At 44.1% G+C, this 25,283-nt stretch overlaps 1 protein-coding gene across 4 annotated transcripts in view; it reads right to left on the bottom strand.

Moving 5' to 3' along the window:
- The window catches only part of ARHGEF37 (Rho guanine nucleotide exchange factor 37), an 83,974-nt gene that overhangs the window by 44,505 nt on the left and 14,186 nt on the right, over nt 1-25,283 (bottom strand). Inside the window, exon 1 of one of the 4 annotated variants that reach the window (XM_058166637.1) lies at nt 9,847-9,969. The exons of 2 other annotated variants lie outside the window; for them this stretch is intronic. The gene's annotated coding sequence lies outside the window, so the exon portion shown is untranslated. Of the gene's footprint in view, nt 1-1,658; nt 1,681-9,846; nt 9,970-25,283 lie in introns of those variants that run through there. One more of the 4 variants, XM_058166638.1, reaches the window with a different exon arrangement.

Here is a 25,283-nt window from a genome sequence, read left to right as displayed (position 1 = left end):
CCATTTGTGCCTAAAGAGAGAAGGAAGGCTTGAACAGCTAAGACAGATGTGGACAGCACAAGCATCAGCTACCTAATTAGGTTATTACGGAAAAAGAGTTGGTATCAATTATTCTGTTTTTTTTAAACTACTACGGCTCTATTTATTCATTGCCCAATGTCCTTTAACTGAATACCCAACTCAATATACGCGAAAGCTCTACAATGAAAATGGTGCCTCATATTTGAAGGCCGTCTGTAGAGCCAGCAGAACATTATGGCAAAACACCACTGCATTTCCGCATTTCCTGAGCATTTATTGAGGAATGGAGGAAGTGCAATCCCCGTTTCTGAAGTAACTCCTAACCTAGATTAGGACTGAGTTTCAGGAGCACTGTGAGAAGGAAAAACGCCTACGCTATGTTATCCTTGTCACCCAGACCAACCATGACCCGTCAGTGAACCCCAAGCAATGGAACAAATTGTCAGTTCTGCCCATATTGACACTTAGGCTGAAACTGGCTGGGGTTTCTCTTTAGGAAATTGGCAAATATCCACAACTCAATCAAAATCATAGAGTAGACCAGTGATGCTAACCTTTTTGCCGTCACGTGCCAAAAGCGAGGGGAGTGCGGGGAGGGGTTGTCGTTTGCACATATGCCCATACCCATAATTCAATGTGCCTTATCCCCCCTGCACATGTGCACATGACTCCTGCGCTCCCCCCACTTTTGGCACACAATGGCATGGTGAGCCCAGTAGGTCCGTTTTTTTCACCCTCCCCAGGCTCCAGAGGCTTTCTGAGGCCCTCCTGAAGCTGGAAACAGCCAGTTTACCGACTTCCGGTGAGCCCAGAAGGCCCAAAAATCAGATGTGCGTGCCGGAGCTGAGCTAGGACAACACTCCGTGTACCACCTGTGGCATGCATGCCATAGGTTCCCCATCACAAAAATAGATAATCCCCTCAAAATATGAAAACACAGTGTCAGTACCAGCTGCGCTTTAACTGCGACATACTACGTTTAATGCAGGCATGTGGTATGTCAATAACAAAGAATGGGAACAAAAGAGGGAATTACAAATGAAATCAGAAGAAAAAGCAATTGCAATTCAGTCACAAGCAGTTCCTACAACGAAGCTTAGGAATGCCAAACTGGTGTAGTTGTTTAGGGTGTTAGTCTAGAAACCACGAAACTGAGTTCTAGTCTAAGCATGAAAAATCAGCTGGGTGACTTTGAATCAACCAGTCTCTCTTAGCCCAATTCACCTCACAGAATTATTGTGTTGTTATTGTGGGGAAAATGGAAGGAATAAGGAGTATTGTGTATGATCACTGCCTTAAGTTACTTAAGTAACAAAGAAGGCAGGATCGAAAGCATCTACCCCCACCCACCTCCCAAATCCATATAGCAATCACAGAATAATTATTAAGAGCTATGAGAAAGATAAATGCTTCACCAATACAGGTTCTCCTCTCTATAAATTCTCAATAGTATTGCAATAGCAGTATGTCTGTGGTGAAAAATAATGAAGTAAGGCTTCAAATTCTTCCCATGTCCTGTTTCCCTCACCCCCACCCCTTCCTCTGTTTTCTGCTTCTCCCATCTCCTGTTACAAACTCTTTCCCCCTGTTCTCCTCTGCCATTTTCTGCTTCCCCCACATTTAAAGAAATTTCTCACCTATCCACCAAAAGTGTCATCTGAGCACGCAGTCCCTCAGAATCAAACCTGGGTGTTGGGTTCCACTTTGTCACAGAGGTGTGGCTCTCATTTTACAATAGGAAAAAGGTTGCCCCTGTTTAACATCTATCTCACTTCCTGAAAGAAAACTTGCCAGGAAATCAGATCCCTCAGATTTCCTGCCTTTCAGTCCAGGGTGTATAAGAACCTCTGCCTTGTTATTGTTTGGGATCACTCTTTCTTGGAAAACAGCAAGTGATCATTGCCAAAAATATGATCCTTGGGCTCCTTTCTTCCATGGATAAACAGTCCCTGAAAGTCACAAACCTCTGACCTAAGGCTTAAAAACAGCCAACACTATATCTGTTAAAAAATGGAAACCTTTTAATCTTTTTTTTTAATCTGTCATCCCTTGCTGGAAGATTATTTTGAAGCATATACATGTTGTTTGCCACAGAAAATAGTGAATAATGCTGATTGAAAATGTATATACCTCCTTCTATTGTTCTATTTCCTTCCAGCTAGCAGAAAATTAGAGGAACTTAAATCAGATAAAGAAAATTGTTCCTGAATTCTGTTTAATTGTTTCAAATGAAAAGAAAACACTCTGACTAAAATTTCCAACCAGAATCCTATCATCAAGATCAGGCTTTTGAAACAAGATCATCAAGAGTTTTCAATTTGGGATAAAAAAACAGATTGAGGAGTTGTTTATTTAAATGTTAAATACGTGACAAATAATATTATTGATCGTTAAAAATGTAGATGTTTGAAGTTTTAGAGTATGATTTTTAAAAAATGTTAATGGGTAGACTAACATTGACTAGTTTCTCCAAGAAAGGTCAGAACTATTCATGGTACATATATTTCTGTTTTCATCAGACTTTTCCTCATTAGTCCCAAATGTGCTGTTGATTCTTCTAAACCAGGATTTTGTTACAGATAAACTAGCAAGCTTGATACAGAAGTGTTTTCTTGTTTAATGAAAGTGCTGGTATATGGAAAGAAGCTCACACTAAAGACTTTGGAAAATGCAAACTTTTCCTTATTAAAACCATGTAGGGTTTTTTGGACAGAGGCCAAACTTCTGGATGACACAAATTCTACCCTGTACAATAGGAAAGTGTTCTAGAGAAAACAGGAAGGTAGAAAGATGGGTTCCAGGTCTGACACTATTTGCCAATTGCTAAATAAAGGGCAGGATGCATCGCTGTGTTTGAGGTGGGATAAAGAAGGAGTTGGCATATTTGATCCTAGAACGTATCAGTTCATCAAAAGACAGAAGATGCCACTCTAGAAAGGGAACAACGTGTAACAGCCAGGAGCTGAATATTTGTGGGAGCAACAGAAAGAAGCATAGTCAGCTAAGAGCTATGTGCAAGCAAAGGAAAAACAGTGAGATTTACTTCCATGTGATTCACTAATTTGGAATTTAGAAGAGAGACAGTGAGAGAAACAAAACTACAACATAAGCCAGTGGGCTAGAAAAAATGCTCTGTCCACAGATTGGGAAAAGAGAATTGAAAGTGAAAGCAGTTTAAGGAGAGAGGGAAAAATTATCTACAGCACTTAAAACAGCAATGTCAGAAATAAAAGTAGATATTTTAACTCATTTATTTATGAAAGAAACTTATATGGTCACCACAATGTATCTTTATGTATAAGGCGCTGGTATTGTCACAATGACAATAAAAATGTAAAAGAAACAATTTTTAAAAATAGCATCCACATCCTCCAAAAAAAAAAACAGCATAACAAGATCATTTGACCTCAGGCCACAAAGTTAAGAGGAATTATGGAAAAACTCTATACGAACTTTATACGAACCTATATCGATCGCAGGAAATTAGTATAGGATAGGGTTGCTTCTGTTAGTAAACTTGACATATTGCCTGTACATCTTTGAAGCAACACATAGGATACTTCAAGGGGAAAATCTATACCAACTTGTTTGTCCTGCCTTTCCAGATATCAGAACAGGATACGCTAACTTTTTAATCTTTGTATATACATTTGTTGGAGAGGAAAGGATCATAAGTCAGTAAACACAGAGAAAGAGATTGGGAGGTATATGCTAGCACCCGCTGTTTGCCCAGGATGCTTGCTGTGGAGGGCAGTTAGGAGGCAAAAGACTTCAGGGTATAATTGATTAACATCTTGTCAATTGTTAACTTGCCATTAGTACTGTTGTTGTTGGGACACTGTTTCTCAATCTCAGCAACTTTAAGATGTGTGGACTTCAGCTTCCAGAATTCCCCAGCCAGATGCTGGGGAAGTCTGAGAGTTGAAGCCTACATATCTTAAAGTTGCTGAAGTTGAAAAATATTGTATTAGGAAAGCACTGCAGAGAAAAAGGATTCAGTTAGATACTCAAAAAGCTAGACAATATTTGATTTTTAAGGCTATTCCTTCTGGATAGAATAGAATAGAATAGAATAGAATAGAATAGAATAGAATAGAATAGAATAGAATAGAATAGAATAGAAATCTATTGGCCAAGCGTGATTGGCCAGACAAGGAATTTGTCTTTGGTGTATATGTTTTCAGTGTGCATAAGGAGAATAAAATACATTCATCAAGAATAAAAAAATACAACACTTAGTGATAGTCAAGTTTACTAATAAGCTATCAAATCGTACTAGGAAACAAGTAAAAAACAATATAAATTGAAACATACAAGCACATGGTTATAGTAATAAGTGGGAAGAGATAGATACTAGTAAGAGAATAATAATAATAATAGTCATAGTAAATTATTTGGCAGTATTGTGGGAATTAGTTGTTAAGCAGAGTGATGGCATTTGGGGGAAAAGCTGTCCTTGTGTCTAGTTGTTCTGGGATGCAGTGCTCTGTAGCAGGGGTCTCCAACCTTGGCAACTTTAAGACTTGTGGACTTCAACTTCCAGAATTCCTCAGCCAGCAAGCTGAGAACTCTGGGAGTTGAAGTCCACAAGTCTTAAAGTTGCCAAAGTTGGAGACCCCTGCTCTATAGCATCATTTTGAGAGTAGAAGTTGAAACAATTTATGTCCAGGATGTGAAGACGGATGGAGGTCATGAGGGCAAAAAAGAGGTCATGTCCTCCAACCCAAACTGAACCCACAATAAAGCAATTATTAGAGTGCTTGTGAAGTAACTAGAGAATGGTAATTGTATACTGGTCCCTATATGGCCACACTTTGTTAAAGGGATAAAGAAAATGGTAGCTTCTCAGCTGCAGACAGTTCTGTTGAAAGGAGATTGTCTTCACCAATTTCAAACTGGCTTTAGAGCAAGATAGGGATTGAGAATACCTTGGACATTTGTTTGGGGCTTGACAAAGGGAAAGTGACCTGGTTAATTTTCTCTTTCTTTCTTTCTTTCTTTCTTTCTTTCTTTCTTTCTTTCTTTCTTTCTTTCTTTCTTCTCCTCAACAATTTTCAAAATCAATAATAATATTCCTTTGGATCACTTAACTGACTTGGGAATACCTGACTTGTATTGTTAATAACTGAATAACTGACTTGTATTGTTGCAATGGTTCTGGTCCCATCTCTCAGATAGATTTCATATGGAATCTTCTGGAAATGGTCTGTGAAGTAGCAACTAGTACAGTATTGTATATATCACAAGACTCCATTCAGTCCCCAATACTTCTCAATACCCACAATAGCCGATTGTTGGCATATAGCATTTCATTTGCATCTTCTCATTCTAAGATCACACAATTCCACACACAATCTGTCAATTTTCAGCAACAATTTTCTTCAGCAGTCACTTTTTCTTTTTTCCAAATTAAAAGGGAGAAATGGGAGACCTGCTTCCATTTCATTTTAACTTTCCCAAAAGAAATGGAAACTGTTTTCCAGAAGCCTCCATTTTAACTCCTGTTCACTCAGGAATCAAAACAAAAGGAGATAAATACTGGCCTCATCCATTCCAATAACGCCATCATGGCTTTTAATGGAACGCAAATGAAGGCAAATACATGTGTCCTAGGGTAATGTTGCAGGATCCAATCTGAGTCAGTCACCTGGACCAGAGGTTTATTCTTCCAAGCTGTCAGACTTGTGCTGGAGTCCATCCCCAGTTACCTTCAGAAGTCTCCAAAATGTATGCATTGGGCTGTTCTATGCATAGTATTTATGTGGTACCTGACTGTGTGTGGCTTATGGTTGATAACTGGGGTGTTAATGGCCAGCTATTAAGTCGTAGCATTCCTGGAAGTTGGGAGACAGAGTTTCAGACTTTGATTCATCAACAATTGCCTACTTCTAGTCTGCTGGTAGTATCTGGGGAAGCTATTCAATGAGTGCAAGGATATAACTGTAGTGACAGCAGACCTCTGTAACATTTTCAGTTAATGGAGTAACTTTTCTGAATGCTTGCCTGCATTCAACAATGGGTTGTAACTTGAAAGAGAGATTTAAAAAAGAGACTGAATCCAGGAAAGATCAGGATGCTTATTAGAATGTCAAAGATGCAGAAAAGTAATTCTGAATGGAATTGTGCTATTCCACAAGAAGCTGAAACACAGCCTGAGGATGGATCTGGATCTGAAGTTTGATCGCTTTTTCATTTTTCAAATTGAAAAAATGTCCAGGATCATTTTTTGATTAGCTATGGCTGATATGCCACATGCATCCTTAAAATGATTTTGAAACAACATAGCACACACCATTGAAGTATGTAACCTCTAGGATTAACTATTGTGATATATTCTGCTTGGGGTTGTCCTTGTGTCTAATATGGAAATTTCAGATGTTATAGAACTCATCAGTTAAAGTGGTTTCTGGAAACGCTCAAAGACACATTATAGTTATTCTATAAAGAGTGATACCAATTTGTTTCCAAACAAGTGTAAAATGCTGCATCTTAGAGCCAGCTTACTAGAGAAGATTTCTCTTATCTATAGTTCTTATCCTTCCTTTCTTTAAGGTTATCTGAGGTGGTTTGTCTACAATTGCTATGGTCAATTTTTACAGAAAATGATTAAGTTACCAGTAGCTCTAAAGCAGGGGTGTCAAACTGAAGGCCCGGGGGCCAGATCCAGCCCACAGGGTCCTTAGATCTGGCCCGTGGGGCAGTCCTAGAAACAGCAAAGAACCAGCCACTGCCAGCAAAAATGGAGTTTGGGAGGGCCATGGGAGGCCCTCCTAGGCTCCTTTTCAACCACGATGGCCTCCTGCCATTCTCTGCCAGCAAAAGCAGAGCTTGTACAGCCCTCCCACAATCCTTTTTCAGCTGCAATGGCAGAGGGTGTCAGGAGGCCATCGTGTCAGAAAACAGAGCTCAGGAGCCCATTTTCACCCAAGCAATCCGGCCACCACAGATGCCCTGACACGAGTTACATCAAACTGCCCCCCCCCAAAGGTCAAACACAACCCTGATGCGGCCCTCAATGAAATTGAGTTTGACAGCCCTGCTCTAAAGCCAAACTATTTCTTTGAAACGCAACTCTTAGTTGAGAGAGTAACTTTTTTGAGTTTAATTGAAATGCCTAAGAGTCCTTAAAATAGAGTTTTAAAACACATGTATAATTCATTCTCTGAATTTAGCTCCAGTTTTGTAATGACTTGCCAAGAAATAAATAAAAATTCATAAAAGAAATACACTAATTTGGATTGTTAATAATAATCATAATATAAAATAAGTAGGAAATAAATAGGAAGAGCCAGCGCTGTCCAAAGACGTCACCATGGTCATGTGGCCGGCATGACTCAATGCCAAAGGTACACGGAACACTGTTACCTTCCCACCAAAAGTGGTCCCTATTTTTCTACTTGCATTTTTTACGTGCTTTCGAACTGGTAGGTTGACAGAAGCTGGGACAAGTAACAGGAGCTCACCCCGTTATGCAGCACTAGGGATTCGAACCGCTGAACTGCCGACCTTTTGATCGACAAGCTTAGCATCTTACCCACTAAGCCACCGTGTCACTTTGCTATGACTTTCTTATATTAGATTAATTCTGCAAGTTGTACTTTCTAATCTTAGTACATCAGTGTGACTCTATAAAGCAAGGAGTATGAAAGTTCTTTCCCTGAATGCTAGTTGGAGATGAAAAGACTTAACCTTGGTAGAATTCAACCTTGGAGTTGAATCAGAAAACTTGAAAGTAGACGTCATATTGCTCAACAATAGACATATGATTTACACACACACACATGTCAAGAATCTGAATTTTGAACACATGACCATGGGGAGGCTGCAGTGGTGAAATTCAATTTTTTTTACTACCGGTTCTGTCGGCGTAGCTTGGTAGGCATGGTGTGGCTTGGTGGGCATGGCAGGGGAAGGATACCTCAAAATCCCCATTCCCTATCCACTCCTGGGGGAAAGATATTACAAAATCTCTATTCCCACCCTACTTTGGGGCCAACCAGAGGTGGTATATGCCGGTTCTCTGAACTATTCAAAATTTCTGCTACCGGTTCTCCAGAACCTGTCAGAACCTGCTGGATTTCATCCCTGGGAGGCTGCAAACTTTGAAAAACGGGCATAAGTGACTTTTTTCAGTGCCATTGTAACTTTGAACGGTCACAAAATGAACTGTTGTAAATTGAGGATTACCTATACTGACACACATGTATACCAGAAGTGGGTTTCAGCAGGTTCTGACCAGTTCAGGAGAACCGGTAGCGGAAATTTTGAGTAGTTCGGAGAACGGGTAGTAAAAATTCTGACTGACCCCACCCCATCATCTATTCTCTGCCTCCCAAGTCCCAGCTGAAGGAGGAAGGAAATGGGGATTTTGCAGTAACCTTTCCCTGGAGTGGGATGGGAATGGAGATTTTACAGTATCGTTCCTGTAATGTCTACCAAGCCACGCCCACCAAGCCACACCCACAGAACCAGTAGTAAAAAAATTTGAAACCCATCACTCATGTATACACATATAAAAATGTGTGAGTATTCATATACAACTGAAGAATTAATTCTGGGCCAATCATTGGCTATATAGCTACAAACCAACTTTCTCCAATATATCTAGCATCCAGATTTTTAAACCAATAAGTCCCATTGCAAGCACAACAGTAAATAATGAAGGAGAGCTGGGTATTATGCCAGGAATCATATGAAAGAGCAGTACAGATCAGCATACAGAAAATACATACATACATATATACATATATATATATATGTTTTCTGAGGTTTTCGCGGGTGTTTGTATGTAGGTCTTTGGTTATTCGGGTTTTCTCCCGCGTAAAATTGGAAGTATCTTGGCGACGTTTCGACGAAGTCTCATTCGTCATCTTCAGGCTTCAGCTTCGTGCTCCCAGAAGCATGAAGCTGAAGCCTGAAGATGACGAATGAGACTTCATCGAAACGTCACCAAGACACTTCCAATTTTACGAGGGAGAAAACCCGAATAACCAAAGACCTACATATATATATACATACACAGAGAGAGAGAGAGAGAGAGAGAGAGAGAGAGACAGACAGAATGAGAGAGTGTACAACTTTAATGGGATTGTAACGCTCCAGAGTGTCCATGGAGAACTTACTGAACAAACAACAACAAGGCCAAAATCTCTGCCTGCAAATATTTATGTCCCGTAAGAATAACAAAAACCTACACACACACACACACACACACACACACACACACACACTGCTTTTTTCAAATATCTATATTCTGACTGTTCTTAATAATGGGGAGCCATCAAAATAGGCCTTCAATAATGAACTGTCAAATCCCAGAGCTTCACTCCTTCTAAACATGTAAACCTCATAGATTTACTACCCAGGAAAAATTGCATCCGGACATGTTTGGTTTCCTTTATTTCCACACCTCCCCCTTGTGCCTTACGTTATTAATAGTGGCAGGAAAAACAAACAAACTTTAACCAATGCCAGTTGGCATAACAACATGTCTCAACTTGCACCAGCTTAATTTCTACTTAATATGCAGTGCACTTACCAGAAAGGCGGAAAACTTAATAGACTGGTTAAAATCATGGGAAGAGTATAGCTTTCCTCCTCAATTTCCCCCTGGCCTCATTTTCTCCCGAAGATGATGGAATGAGAAGAATCTAGGATGTGTTATGTAACCTTTCCATTCACCCAGGCAAGAATAGAAACCTACCTGGTGTTGATGAATGGCTATCCTGTAGATTTTGCTAAGCATACATCTAATTGACCTGCTGTGTTGGAAAATATTTTCACTACCGGCAAAACACTTTTCTCTTCTGGCTTATTAATTCTTACCTGCGAATTAGCCCAGAGCTTCAAGCTTGTTCGAGCTGCTGTGCTGCTCTTTAAAAGAGTTAATGATAAACCCCCTGCGCTCTAGTTGTTACGTAGGCTAAAGGCCCAGCCCCCTCGGCTATGTGCATGTGGGCTGTTTACTGCAGAAGTAGGCTGTGTCAGCTGAAGAGTTTCTGTTCTGTTCAGTACACTCCCTATGCAGATAAACGCAGCCAAGGCAACTGATTCTGTGGCAGCTGGCCAGCTCTGGAGCTTGCTGGATGAAAATGGAAGTGGCCTGCCAGGGAATCAATAACCAGGGACAATTGGAGACAGGGGGGAACAGGATAAGGTCAAAGAACTTTGAAAGCGCAAAAAACTTTCACTTCAAAGCCCAAAGAACTTTCACTGCCTCTTCGCTAATAAGCAGCTCTCGGCTTGCTCCAGGCACAACATCCATGGACAGCTTTCTTTTCTTTTATGGACAAAGGGGGTTTCTGACAGCTGCGAGCAAGCAAACTGTGTGGCATAAATCTCCTTACAAATATAAATGGGCTGTATTATTCGTTCCATGCCTAATTGGGGGAGGAGGGAAGCAAGCTCTGTCTCCTTGGGCTGCTTTCTGAGCATTTAGTGATTACTCATTTTTTTCTGTGCCATAATAGACCTAAATCAAAACAGTTTTGATTGAGAAGGTACACAAATTATTCCAGTAGAAGAGGTAAGGTTTACGCTTATTACATTTTCATATCTTTATAATCTTGCTCCAAGGCAGAGGAGCTGAAAAAAGAAGCAAACTGACCGGTTTCTCAGCTTGATGATACAACTTTCTTTATCTTTTCCGAAATCAATCCATATCTCTCTCTCTCTGTCCTTCCCTCCCCCCCTTCCCTCCCTCCCTCACCTCAAATCCTACCGTATCATATAGAATAGAATAGAATTCTTTATTGGCCAAGTGTGATTGGACACGCAAGGAATCTGTCTTGGTGCATAAGCTCTCGGTGTACATAAAAAAAAAGATACATTTGTCAAGAATCATAAGGTACAGCACTTAATGATAGTCATAGGGTACAAATAAGCAATCAAATCATATTAGGAAACAGTCAATATAAATCTTAAGAATACCAGCAACAAAGTTACAGTCATAAGGTTATATCCTTAAAGTGACCCTGGAGGATTGAGAAATTTCCAGAAATTATCAACAATAGTTTATTGTACATGCCAAGATCTTAGGAGCATTTCAGTTTAAATGGATCTCAGGACATTTGCTCCACTTTTGTATCTGACAAACAGCCCCTCCCACCCTATTCTGTCTCTTTTATGTTATTTCTAAACACTTCCCTGACTAAATCCCTTTAGATCTCCTGGGACTTCACCACCAGGAATTCTTAGACAGTTGGGTCTACATTCCTAAAATTCCTTATTTGCCTAAATCATACTTTCCAGTCTGATACTGCTGGGTTTCATTGGAATAAATGGTGTGGGAATGACAGAAATATATCCTAATATAGTACATTGGGGATGCTGGTTGTTATTAGTATACCAGCTGCCAGCTAAATAATTTGCAGATAATTAAGCCTTAAATTAAGTAATTGATTATAAAATGTTTAAATTTTTAATATTTAAATTGAGCACAATTGCCCAAATTAATTAGCATTAGTCTACACAACAGCTTTACTGCAGTTCAGTGAAATAGTTACCTAGGTAACATTCTATAGTTTTAAAGGGATGAGTTATTTTATTCCCATCCATCCATCATCTCAACTCTCAACTCAACTCTCTTGATTGTATGGCCATTTTCATCTTGTGAATTGTTGTGTATGTTCCCATTGGAGGGAATTTCAGCAGGAAAACATTTAAATCCTATTGGTTGTCAACTGATCCAGGTTTGTATAAAAGGAGAGCATCCTGTCTGTGTTTTTAGCTGAAGTTTCACTCTAAATAAAAGAGCTGTGGTCACAAGCCTGGTCTCAGGTCTCCTTCAATTGCCCAATCCAACATGAATGGTGAGAAAGAAAAAGAGGAAGTCAATAACTATAAGGGCAAGAGTACTCAGGTATTAAATGTCAATGTTTAAATTTCAAGGTATCTATTTATACTTGGCAAAGGAGCAATAGGTTCTATTGTTCTGATGACTGCACATTTCGGAGCAGATAAAGATCTGCTAAATGTCCTGACCTGCATTCAGCAGAACATTATCTTTCAGGATTTAAATCTAATTTCATCACCAATCAGGCTGATCTCACCTAAATGTTTGCTGAGGGTTGTTTATTTCAGATCAATTTCTTCTCTGCATTTCCATTAGCTCCCTCCGCCAATCCAATGCCTTCCTTCTACTTTATTCTGTCATTTTTCTCTGCCACAGGCCACGGCCTGCAATTTCTTGAAATTCATTATAGGAAATAACACAGCAAGAAGAATGGTGGGAGAGATGCAAGGCACAGAGAAATGCTGCCATGCTGGCCACTGTAGTTGTGAATGCCAACATTAAAGCATTAGAACAGCAAAATGTCATTCTAATGCTAGCAGCAAAATAGGACAAAAATCAGTGTAAAAATAAGAGGCTGTAGCAATACGCCTCACCATTTAATAGATCAAAAATTCTCTGTTATGTCAATGCAAAGGAGACAGGATCAATAAGCAGGGTCTTATATGGAAAAAGAGGAAAGATGATAATTTTTTGTGGAAGACTGCAGGTATGTTGAAATAGAAATGGATAAGGAAGAAAGTTATATTTAAATAATAAGAAACCCAGTCAATAAATCAGTAGTTAGATCTGAATGTGGAATATAGTTCATCTGCATCACAGAGAATGGCCTTTGCTCCTGGAATACCAAAGATTCCCATGGTGATTAAAAATAAATGCACTGCACAGTTGTCTCTGTGTCAGAAAACACATTTTGCAAGAGAAAGTGGGGACACAATTTAAGAAAATCCCTATTTAGGGATCCTATCCTTATTGAGATGATGATGATGATTATGATTAAATAATAACCAAAATATTATTATGGAGGGAACATATATACTAAAATACTAGAATTGTTTCCTGCAACATATATACTGATGTCTTTGTATACCTGCATTTCCTTTCTCATGAAGAACATACTTATTGCTGTAAAAGTACATCCTTCCTGCATTAACCTGCATTAAGATCTAAAAACCTCCATAAAATGCCACTCTGTTTCCCACACGATCTCAACTAACAGAAGCAATCTACACACCTTTGTAGTGCTCACCTTTGTAGTGCTAATAGGGGACCAAGTGGCTAAAAACAAAAGAAGGAAAAGATAACACTACAGAGGAATGCAAATTCAGAGTTAAATTATATCACTGAACTTTACTATGGGATACACAAACCAGATTCCAGGATATGCAGATGCCAGTTGATGGTTTATGACATCCCTAAAGATACTTCAAAGACCTCCTTTTGGTATAAGAGGACATTGCTTTCTCTCATGAGTTTGTAGTTCCTTCCTTGCATGTATGTATCATCTTATGTGTTTGGAACGACTAACCATTTTGAGCCTGATCAGGATTAAAATGCTATTTTACTCAAGCCTCTGTTTAAGTCTCTTGATTGGCAGTTATGAGCTTAGACATATTAATAAATGAACCTTACAATTACAATTAAAAATAAAAAAGACCCAAGTGACACAAAAGGCTGCATGTATATGAGCTCCATGTGATAATTTTGAATGTTATACAATAAATATTGGGTAGGAACATTTTTTATTTGAAGCACACAGCATCAGTATCAGCTGTGGCTTGACTGCAATAAGCTAAGTTTACTGCAGAAGTGTGGTATGCCAATAATAAAGAATGTGAACTAAAGGTGGTATTCCATGCATTTTATCTCACATTCCTATAGTTCTCCCAACTACAATACAGACAGTTAGTAAAGCTCAAGGTACTTATTGCAGAAAGATGGAAAAATATTTGAGAGCATAGTAAGTAGGAGAGCTGTTCCTATTGTTATTATTTAAATACCTAAAATAGTCCCCACAAGAGAAAGCTGTTGTGAACCATGATTAGAACCAGAGATTGGTGTAGTACAAGATTACAAAGAGGGAGGAAGCCAAACCGAGGTCACCAATTTTTCCCCCTCCAACAAGGCCCTTATGTAACTCTTCTTACACAATGGCTTCAGTACCCAAATGAAGGCCGTCTACAATGAAGCCATCTCTTGACTGATCAGTAGGGCTTTACTCTATGTTTCTTGTTTGAAATTGGAGTAAACCTAGTCAAAGAATTTATCCTCATGTATCAACAAACTTATGTATGGGCTACAAATAATACTGCTTTTACGGGAAACCGGTCTATGTTGGGAGGTGAAAAGACTGAGGGTATCAATGACCTTCCAACTCCAGACTTAAAAGATTAATTAAATAGAAACTTTAGGCCAATAACATGCTTGAATATGATATTTAAATTACTCATTAGCATAATAGAAAATAATACCCAAGTTTATTTGGAAGAAAATAACATCCTTCTAATAGAAAGAAAGGACATTAAAGGAAAAGCAAAGGTATAAAAAAACCAACTTTTAATTAATAGTTATTGCAAAAGCTGAAAGAACAATTTACATACGGTCAAAATTGATTATTAAAAGGCATTTGATTCTTTACTCCATAGCTGGATTATCATGTGCTGGAAACAAACAGTATCGGTACAAACATTGTATAGAAAAAATAATGAATCAGTGGAAGACAGAATTGGTGGTTGGAAGAGAAAAATATGGGCTTGTCAAATTAGGAGAGGCATCTTGAGGGTGGCTCATTATCACCCTTTTTATTTGCCATTGCCATGATCCAGGACATCAGAAGTAAAAAAATCTTAGCAATCAATTGGCAAAAAATGCTTTAAAAATCTCATACTTGTTTTATATTGATGATCTGAAGCTTTATGGAAAATCAGAAATTGAATTCCAGCCACTGACAAGTACTGTACAAATTTATAGCAGTGGAATTTGGCCTAGAGAAGTATGGTACAGTAGCAATAGAGTGGAGGAAAATCACAAACAGCAATGGAATTCTAATGCTGAATAACCAAACCATCAGAAGCCATCAAGATGAAGCCTACAAGTATCTGGGCATTTCACAGTTGGATGACATCAGACCTGAACAAGTTAAAAATGTGTTTAGTAAAGAATACATCCAAAGAGTAAGAAAACTGAATTGTAGTAAACAGCATCAAAGCTATTAATGCCTTGGCCATACAATACACTGTGATGCAATACACTACTGGAACTATTAGCTGGATACAAACTTAACTGTGGCAAAAGAAAGCAAAGATAGTATTGATAGTAATAGGCACTTTGGGTGCAACGCATCCCCCAAACCACTGGCGCACCACTTGAACACCATCAGCATTGACAACATCACCATCAGTCAATTGCAAAAGGTAGTTTTATTTGGAACAGCTTACATCTTGCCTTGTTACATCTTGAGTCTCTCGCTTATTTCTTCTTGCCAGGGGTGAAATTAAAAAAATTCCCCTACTGCTTTTGTGGGCGTGGCTTCTTGGGGAGAGGTCATGTGACTGGGTGGGTGTAGCCAATTTAACATCACTCACATCTTTGTTTTTATTTCTTTTTGTCACAACAGTAAACACAAACAATTGTCATAGATAAAACAACTTATTTTGAAGAAAATATATACATATATGTAAAAAAAATATGCATCAACTATATCAATTTGATATGATGAAGGGAACAATAGGACAGGAATGGTAGGCATTTTTGTGCTCTTATGCACGCCCCTTATAGCCCTCTTAGGAATGGGGTGAGGTCAATAGTAGACAGTTTTTGGTTGAAGATTTTGGGATTTTGAGTAGAGACTATGGAGTCAGGTAATGAGTTCCAAGCATTAACAACTCTGTTACAGAAGTCATATTTTCTGCAATCAAGTTTGAAGCGGTTGACATTTAGCTTGAATCTATTTTTTGCTCTTGTAATATTACGATTGAAGCTGAAATAGTTGTAATGATTTTGAACTTTAGGAGGGAAATTTGGGCGGGAACATGCACGTTGCTGATTGGCTGATGCCTCAGCCAAAATACTATTTAAAGAGGGGGTTTGCCTGTTGGCTTTTGCTGGGATCACAAGAAACCAAAGAGCTATTGTCACTTGTATCGTCTCCTGCCTCGTCATTGCCCGAACTTAACATTGGTGATGAAGGTGGGATTTTGAGGCAGCGGGACTAGGAAAAGAGCTGAAGGAGTAACGAACCTTAAAACCCAGCCAGTATTAGGGTGGACGCATAGCGATGTCAAGCTATACACCACCAGCGCCATTTGACCCAGCCAAGGAGAAATGGGGGGTCCTACATGGCTCGTTTCGAGTGCTTTCTCGAAGCGAATGAACTGCAAGGAGTCTCGGATAATCGGAAACGCGCTTACTTCCTGAGCCACTGTGGACCAGAAGTTTTTGATACTGCCGAATCGCTGTCGGAACCAACACCGGTACAGTCGGTGCCATGGCAAACGTTACAGACGACACTACGAGCACACTACGCGCCGGTGCCATCAAAGTTTGTACAACAGTTCGAGCTGAGGCAAAGGGTTCAGCGAGAGGGCGAATTGATAAGCGTGTACATGGCCACGCTAAGGAAAGCCGCAAACCACTGTGAGTACAGAGATTTGGAGGACTCTTTGTTAGAACAACTCATTTGTGGGGTCAGGGACATCCGAATACAGAGGCGGTTGCTGTGGAAAACAACCTAACCCTGGCGATAGCCCTGGATGAGGCCAGGGCACACGAGATGTCTACCAAAGTGGCGGAAACCTTGCAAAAGCCGAACACACCAAATGTCGCGGTGAAAACAACGCCAGTCCACAGCGAGGAAATCCGGGCCGAATCGGAGGGTGAAGAAGAGGAAGAGGTTTTCCACACCGGGAGTCTGGAGAGAAGCGACCGGGACGAATGCGTGAGCTGCGGAGGCCAACACCAACGACAGAATTGCAGGTTCAAAGACGCAATTTGTCGGCGGTGTGAAAAGAAAGGACACATAGCTCAGGCCTGCCGAGCCCCTCAACCTTCCCGCCAAAAATTCAAACCGGCCAATCAGCAGGGCGCCGGAGCAGCGAGACGGCCAGGGATTGGTCCGTCCAAAAAAGGTGCAAAATTGAACCAGACCACTGTACAAGTGGGCCACGCATCGACACGGCTGGAAAAGAAGATATTCACCAAGACTTACATCGAAGGGGTGCCGTGTAAGATGGAGGTGGATACCGGCTCATCAATTATGATTATGTCTTGGGACACCATCGTGAGGGACCTGCCCAACGTCGCGAAACGCCAGCTGCAAACCCAAAAGCTGAGAGTGCAAGACTACCAGGAAAACCGAATCCCTGTCCAAGGAGTCACGTCCGTCAGAGTGAAATATGGACAATTCAAGAAAACCCTGCCGATCACCATCGTAGATGGAAGCCTACCCAGTTTGCTAGGTCTGGACTGGTTCAGAGCCTTGGGCATGGAAGTAACCGGGGTTTACAAAAACGGAGTCAACCTGAAGGATGAATTGCTGAATGAATTCGAGGACGTCTTCCAAGACTGCCTGGGCAAGTACGTGGGGACCCCCATCTCCTTCAATTTGGATCCCCAGGTGGCCCCTATTAGGTTAAAAGCTAGGAGTGTTCCATTTGCCCTAAAGCCAAAGATTGACAGGGAACTAGACAGACTAGTAAGCCAAAGGATACTAGTCCCGTCGACCATGCAAAATGGGAGACACCAATAGTGACCCCAGTCAAGCCGGATGGATCAGTCCGGATTTGCACTGACTATAAGGCAACACTTAACAAAGCCTTGCAAAAGAGTGCATACCCCGTTCCAGTAATGCAACATTTGTTGCACTCGTTAGGCCAGGGATGGGTTTTCGCCAAACTCGATCTGGCTCAAGCCTACCAACAATTACCAGTAGACAACGACACTGCTGAAGCGCAGACAATTGTCACACATCGTGGCGCTTTTAAATGCACTCGACTTCAGTTTGGAGTTAGCGTAGCCCCCGGGTTATTTCAAAACCTGTTGGAACGACTCCTACAGGGTCTACCAGGGGTAGTCCCATATTTCGACGATGTACTGGTGTCAGCCGAAACCTTAGAAGAGTTAGGGGTCAAACTACGGAAATTTTTGAGCATTTTCAGGTCTGCAGGACTTAGGGTTAAACTCAACAAATGCCAGATAGGAGTTGAATCTGTAGAGTTCCTGGGATACCGGATAGACAGAGAAGGCATCCACCCAACTGAGAGCAAAGTGCGAGCCATTAAAAAGGCTCCTGCTCCAAAAAACAAGACAGAATTACAAGCATTTTTGGGGCTTGTAAACTTCTATGCGGTATTTTTTTTAAAAAAGGCAACAGTAGCCGAACCGCTACATAAACTGCTAGCGAAAAAAACTGTCTGGACTTGGGGCAGGATTGAGACTAGGGCATTTGAGAGCATTAAGAATCTTTTTTCCAGCGATAGCCTCCTAATCCAGTACAACGGGATGCTGCCACTAGTGCTAGTTTGTGATGCATCGCCCTATGGGGTAGGGGCTGTTCTCAGCCATAGGTTACCGAACGGCTCAGAAGCACCCATAGCATATTTTTCCCGCACAATGTCCGCAGCGGAGAGGAACTACAGCCAACTAGACAGGGAGGCCCTGGCCATAGTCTCTGGGGTTAAAAAATTCCACAAGTACTTATTTGGGCGACAATTCGAAATAGTCACAGACCACAGACCACTGTTGGGACTCTTGGCGGGAGACCGTCCGACACCGGTTGCACTATCACCCAGGCTGACCCGTTGGACTATTTTCCTGGCAGCATACTCGTACAAACTGTCCCACCACCTGGGAAAGGAGTTGGGGCATGCGGACGCTCTAAGTAGATGCCCCTTACAAGAGACTATAGAAGACCCGACTCCAGGGACGCCCGTCTTACTAATTGACTCTTTGGACTCTGGCCCGGTCACATCTAAGGAAGTGACCAGGGCATCTTACAAAGACGTTATCATAAGAACTGTGATTGATTGGGTGCAGCGGGGATGGCCCACTGCACCGGGGGATCATTTCAAAGACTTTGCAAAAAAATGTTCAGAACTGTTGGTACAAGGGGGTTGTCTGTTATGGGGGATAGAGTGGTTATTCCGGAGAAATTACGAGGGCATGTGTTGGAATTGTTGCATGTGGGCCACCCAGGAATTGTAAGAATGAAAAGCCTAGCGAGAAGTTACGTATGGTGGCCACTAATGGATAAAGACATTAGCGACCGGGTGGGGAAATGCCAGGCATGCCAGGAGTCAAGGCCACAACCTCCAACAGCTCCCATAAGAGATTAGGAAAAACCCCAGGGCCCGTGGTCCAGGATCCATATAGATTTTGCAGGGCCATTCCATGGGCAGACCTTTTTAATTGTGGTAGATGCCTACTCAAAGTGATTAGAAATTTTGCTCATGAAAACAACAACAGCGGAAGCCGTAATCACAGTATTGAGGCATCTATTTGTAACACACGGGTTGCCCGACACTCTAGTGTCCGACAACGGCCCACAATTCACGGCCACACAGTTTGAGGGGTACTTAGCTGAAGAGGGCATCCGACATGTCCTCTCGGCGCCTTTCCACCCGGCGACGAACGGACTTGCAGAATGTTTCGTTCGTAGTGCAAAGGAAGCGCTATCTAGGATAAGCCCAGGAGATTGGCAATCTAAAATAGATACCTTTTTGGCAGTACAACATAGAACGCCCTGCATGACCACCGGCCGCAGCCCATCAGAGTTATTGATGGGTAGAAGACTCAGGTGCCCCCTAGATCGGTTAAACCCAACATACTCCCCTGATGGGTACCAAGGTACAAAAGAAAAAACCAGAGCAATGACAACAGGTGACCCAGTATGGGCACATAACTATAGTGAAGGCCCAGCGTGGCTAAAGGGAACAATTATAGGAGTAACAGGCCCAAAATCCTATGTAGTGGACATGGGGGATGGCCGAGTGTGGAGACGCCACATAGATCAGTTAAGAAAAGAGTACACAGTAACCCAGAACCTGAACAGCCAGACCCTGACTACCCAATATTTGAACCAACAGCTAGCTCAACCCCGAGGCAATCGGAAGACTTAGCTGAGCATGAAGAAGTCCAGCGATGCCAACCAGCTCCTCCAGAGAACAGCAGGAACAACTCCGCCAATAATCCAGGGCCGGATGGCCCGGAGGAGGAGCTGGGAGGAACAAACAGTCCCTCCAACCAGGTCGACTCACTCCCAGAAAATGAATTGCACAGGTCCAAAAAGGTTAGGAGACGCCCTGTCTACCTGCGTGGCTATGTGGAAAAATAACATGCAAATTTTATGTAAATAGTAGTACAATGCGTTCTGGGAGGGGAGGAGTGTAATGTATTTGAACTTTAGGAGGGAAATTTGGGCGGGAACATGCACGTTGCTGATTGGCTGATGCCTTAGCCAAAATACTATTTAAAGAGGGGTTTTGCCTGTTGGCTTTTGCTGGGATCACAAGAAACCAAAGAGCTGTTGTCACTTGTATCGCCTCCTGCCTCGTCATTGCCCGAACTTAACAGTAGTCTTTTACAGGAAGGACATTGCAATAGATGATTTTGTGTGTTAAACACAGGTCATGTCGAAGTCGGCAGAGTTGTAAGTTTTCTAATCCTAGGATTTCAAGTCTGTTGGTATAAGGTATTTTGTTGTTTTCGGAGGAGTGAAGAACTCTTCTAGTAAAATATTTCTGGACTCTTTCTATTGTATTTATGTCAGAGATGTGGTATGGGTTCCAGACAGATGAACTGTATTCAAGAATAGGTCTGGCAAATGTTTTGTATGCTCTAGTTAGTAGTGTAGAGTTTTCAGAAAAGAAGCTGCGTAAAATTAGGTTTACAACACTTAGGGCTTTTTTCACTATGTAGTTGCAGTGGGCTTTGGCATTAAGGTCATTTGATCTGAGAACTCCAAGATCTTTGACAGGGTGGGGGTCATCAGTTAGGTAATGTCCATCAAGTTTGTACTTGATGTTAGGGTTCTTTTTTCCAATATGTAAGACTGAGCATTTATTTATTTATTTATTTATTTATTTATTATTTAAATTTTTATACCGCCCTTCTCCCGAAGGACTCAGGGTGGTTCACAGCCAGATAAAAATACACAATAATATAACAATATAAATACAATTAAAATACAATTAAAAAACTTATTCAATTGGCCGAGATTAAAAAATTTAGGATAAATAATAAAAAACCCATTAAAAAACCCATAAATTTAAAAACTAATCCAGTCCTGCGCAGATGAATAAGTGAGTTTTAAGCTCGCGACGAAAGATTCGGAGGTCCGGAAGTTGACGGAGTCCTGGGGGGAGTTCGTTCCAGAGGGCGGGAGCCCCCACAGAGAAGGCCCTTCCCCTGGGCGTCGCCAGACGACACTGTCGCGCCGACGGCACCCTGAGGAGTCCCTCTCTGTGAGAGCGCACGGGTCAGTGAGAGGTATTCGGTAGCAGTAGGCGGTCCCGTAAATAGCCCGGCCCTATGCCATGGAGCGCTTTAAAGACGTTCACCAAAACCTTGAAGCGCACCCGGAAGGCCACAGGTAGCCAGTGCAGTCTGCGCAGGATAGGTGTCACGCGGGAGCCACTATCACCCGCGCAGCCGCATTCTGGACTAACTGAAGCCTCCGGATGCCCCTCAAGGGGAGCCCCATGTAGAGAGCATTGCAGTAATCCAGGCGAGACGTCACGAGGGCGTGAGTGACTGTGCACAAGGCATCCCGGTCTAGAAAGGGGCGCAACTGGCGCACCAGGCGAACCTGGTGGAAAGCTCTCCTGGAGACGGCCGTCAGGTGGTCTTCAAAAGACAGCCATTCATCCAGGAGAACGCCCAAGTTGCGCACCCTCTCCATCGGGGCCAATGACTCGCTCCCAACAGTCAGCCGCGGACTCAGCTGACTGTACCGGGATGCCGGCATCCACAGCCACTCCGTCTTGGAGGGATTGAGCTTGAGCCTGTTTCTCCCCATCCAGACCCGTACGGCTTCCAAACACCGGGACAGCACTTCGATAGCTTCATTGGGGTGGCCCGGTGTGGAAAAGTACAGCTGGGTGTCATCAGCGTACAGCTGGTACCTCACACCGAAGCCACTGATGATCTCACCCAGCGGCTTCATATAGATGTTGAACAGAAGGGGCAAGAGAATCGACCCCTGTGGGACCCCACAAGTGAGGCGCCGCGGGGTCGACCTCTGCCCCCCCCGTCAACACCGTCTGCGACCGGTCGGAGAGATAGGAGGAGAACCACCGATAAACGGTGCCTCTCACTCCCAATCCCTCCAACCGGCGCAGCAAGATACCATGGTCGATGGTATCAAAAGCCGCTGAGAGGTCTAATAGGACCAGGGCAGAGGAACAACCCCTATCCCTGGCCCTCCAGAGATCATCCACCAACGCGACCAAAGCCGTCTCAGTGCTGTAACCGGGCCGGAAGCCAGACTGGAACGGGTCTAGATAGACAGTTTCCTCCAGGTGCAGGGGAAACTGATATGCCACCATACTCTCTACAACCTTCGCCGCGAAGCGAAGGTTGGAGACCGGACGATAATTACCTAAAACAGCCGGGTCCAGGGAAGGCTTCTTGAGGAGGGGCCTCACCACCGCCTCTTTCAAGGCGGCCGGAAAGACTCCCTCCAGCAAGGAAGCGCTCGTAATCGCCTGGAGCCAGCCTCGTGTCACCTCCTGAGTGGCCAGCACCAGCCAGGAGGGGCACGGGTCCAGTAAACACGTGGTGGCATTCAATCTACCCAGCAACCTGTCCATGTCCTCGGGAGCCACAGGGTCAAACTCATCCCAGACAATATCACCAAGACCGCCCTCAGACGCCCCGTCTGAATCGCCACAATTTTTGTCCAGACCATCCCGAAGCTGAACGATTTTATCGTATAGATAACTGTTAAACTCCTCAGCACGTCCCTGCAACAGGTCATCCCGCTCCCCCTGGTGAAGGAGGGAGCGGGTCACCCGAAACAGGGCAGCTGGGCGGTTATCTGCCGACGCAATGAGGGAGGAGGCGTAGCAACGCCTCGCTTCCCTCAGTGCCACTAGGTAGGTCCTAGTATAGGATCTAACTAGTGTCCGATCAGCCTCTGAACGGCTGGACCTCCAAGAGCTCTCTAGGCGTCTTCTCCGGCGTTTCATCCCCCTCAGCTCCTCGGAGAACCAAGGAGCCGGTTGGGATCTGCGCCGGGTCAGAGGCCGCAGAGGCACGACACGGTCTAAAGCCCCAGCCGCAGCCCGTTCCCAGGCTGCGGCTAGTTCCTCTGCCGTGCCGTGAGCCAGACCCTCAGGAAATGGCCCAAGCTCCGTCCGGAACCTCTCCGGGTCCATCAGGCGCCTGGGACGGTACCAACATAGTGGTTCCGTCTCCCTGCGGTGTTGGGTAGCGGTCAGAAAGTCTAGGCGAAGGAGAGAGTGATCTGACCATGACAAAGGTTCTGTGACTATATCTCTCAAGTCCAGATCCTTCAACCACTGACCAGAGATGAAAATCAGGTCCAGTGTGCCTCCCCCGATGTGAGTGGGGCCATCCACTACTTGAGTCAGGTCCAAGGCCGTCATGGAAGCCATGAACTCCCAAGCCACTGTTGATGACGAGCCGGCAGATGGCAAGTTAAAGTCCCCCATGACTAAAAGTCTGGGGGTTTCCACTGCCACCCCAGTAAGCACCTCCAGGAGCTCGGGCAGGGCAGCTGTCATGCAGCAAGGAGCCAGGTACGCGACCAGCAAGCCCATCTGACACCTATGACCCCATCTCACAAAGAGGGATTCACACCCAGCAATCTGAGGTACAGTGGTCTCCCTCGGCTCTAAACTCTCTTTAATAACAACTGCCACCCCACCACCCCTACCCTGGGCCCTCGGCTGATGAAATGCACGGAAGCCCGGCGGGCACATCTCGACCAGGGGCACGCCCCCTTCAGTGCCCAACCAGGTCTCCGTAACGCCTATAAGATCCGCGGCGCCCCCCTGAATAAGATCATGTATTAGGGGGGCCTTATTTGCCACGGACCGTGCGTTGCATAACATAAGCCGAAGGCCCAGGCTCTGAGGGTCCTGACCATCCGGGTAACGGGAAAAGTCAGAGGGATCGGGGCACGCGATCGCCTGCAAACATCGGGCGCGTGCCCCCCTAAACCGATACGATCCCCCCCTTCCGCCATACCTGCCCCTCCCACTTACCGTGCAAATGGAACCACCCTCACAGAGAGGAACGCGTTCTCCCCCCTTAACCTCCAAACCCATTAAATAATCGCCGCGAGCACGCGCAGGAACTGGTCTCCCTCCCGACGGGCTACCACCAACCCTCCCCCCCCAACCCAAACCCATCGGTTTCCCTCCCCCCCCTTAAAATCCCCTTTAAAACTCCCCTTAAAAAATCTATTAAAACAACTGACTAAAAAACCCCTAAGCCTCCTATTTTTCGCATGCCACCTCTCGGGACTCCAAAGCCCGTCCTCAAGGTGGGCCCTCGATAATCTGGAGGGCCAAACCCACGAGAGAGGGGCATCTCGCAGGGCAAGTAGGTCAGCCGCAGTAAATGTTCGCATCACTGAGAAGGTCCGGCAAAAGGCCCATCCTGGGCTGGTCAAGATGATAGCAGATGACAAAGCAGATGGTAAAGTGACCATGATCAGTCTGTCCTGATGGGAAACAGTTAGAGATAATCCATATGCGGTAGATGACCAAACCGCTGACTCAGTCAATTCACCACCCCATACAAACAACCCGGGGTGGACTATAGAAGAAGGGGGGGAGGAACGATGATAAAGATGTTATTTGGAGATGTTAAATAATGGAGGGGCATCCGCTGGGCCCGCGGGCCTTCCTCAGGCGCCACCAGATATCCACGCCACTAGGGCAAGGCCACAACCACCTTGGGCCTACCGGGCCATCCGCCGCCTCAAAGCACCGGGGCAGGCCGCCGCCGCCTACCGCCTCTGCCCGGTCATCGCCGCCGGGAAAAAGCCCCATCGCCACCGCAAGCAGGCCACTGACATCCCCACCATCCGGGAGGGGGCACCAGTCGCCAAAACCCGCCAGTGGTCCCGGGGTTCCACCGGCGCCAACGCCCGACAAAGTGAGCCAGGCCGCCGCCGCCGCCGCGAGTTCAAAGAGGCCGATGGAACCCGGGCGGCCCTCCAGATCTTCATTGGGGCGAAGCCCCTCCGGGGCTCCTCCCATCGCCCCTGGAGACGCCCAAACTCCAAAACCCATCTTCGACTTGCTGAGTCTTCCAGGCAGTAGTCCAGGGGGTCCGCGATGTCAACGCCCCCCCACCGCCGCCGCTGCCAAAACACCGAAAAGGCTGGCGGCGGCTCAGCAGGCCGCCAGGACTATCTTCAAGGCGCCGGGGCTCCGGGGCTCCTCCCAACGCCCCCCGGAGTCGCACAGCGCCCAGCCACCCCCCTTTCGGGTGGCTAGGTCTT

The sequence above is a fragment of the Ahaetulla prasina genome, chromosome 2, assembly GCF_028640845.1.
Source record: "Ahaetulla prasina isolate Xishuangbanna chromosome 2, ASM2864084v1, whole genome shotgun sequence".
Classification (NCBI taxonomy): Eukaryota; Metazoa; Chordata; class Lepidosauria; order Squamata; family Colubridae; genus Ahaetulla; species Ahaetulla prasina.
Note: the sequence above shows the minus strand (reverse complement) of the source record. Positions and strands in the feature narration are given on the sequence as shown.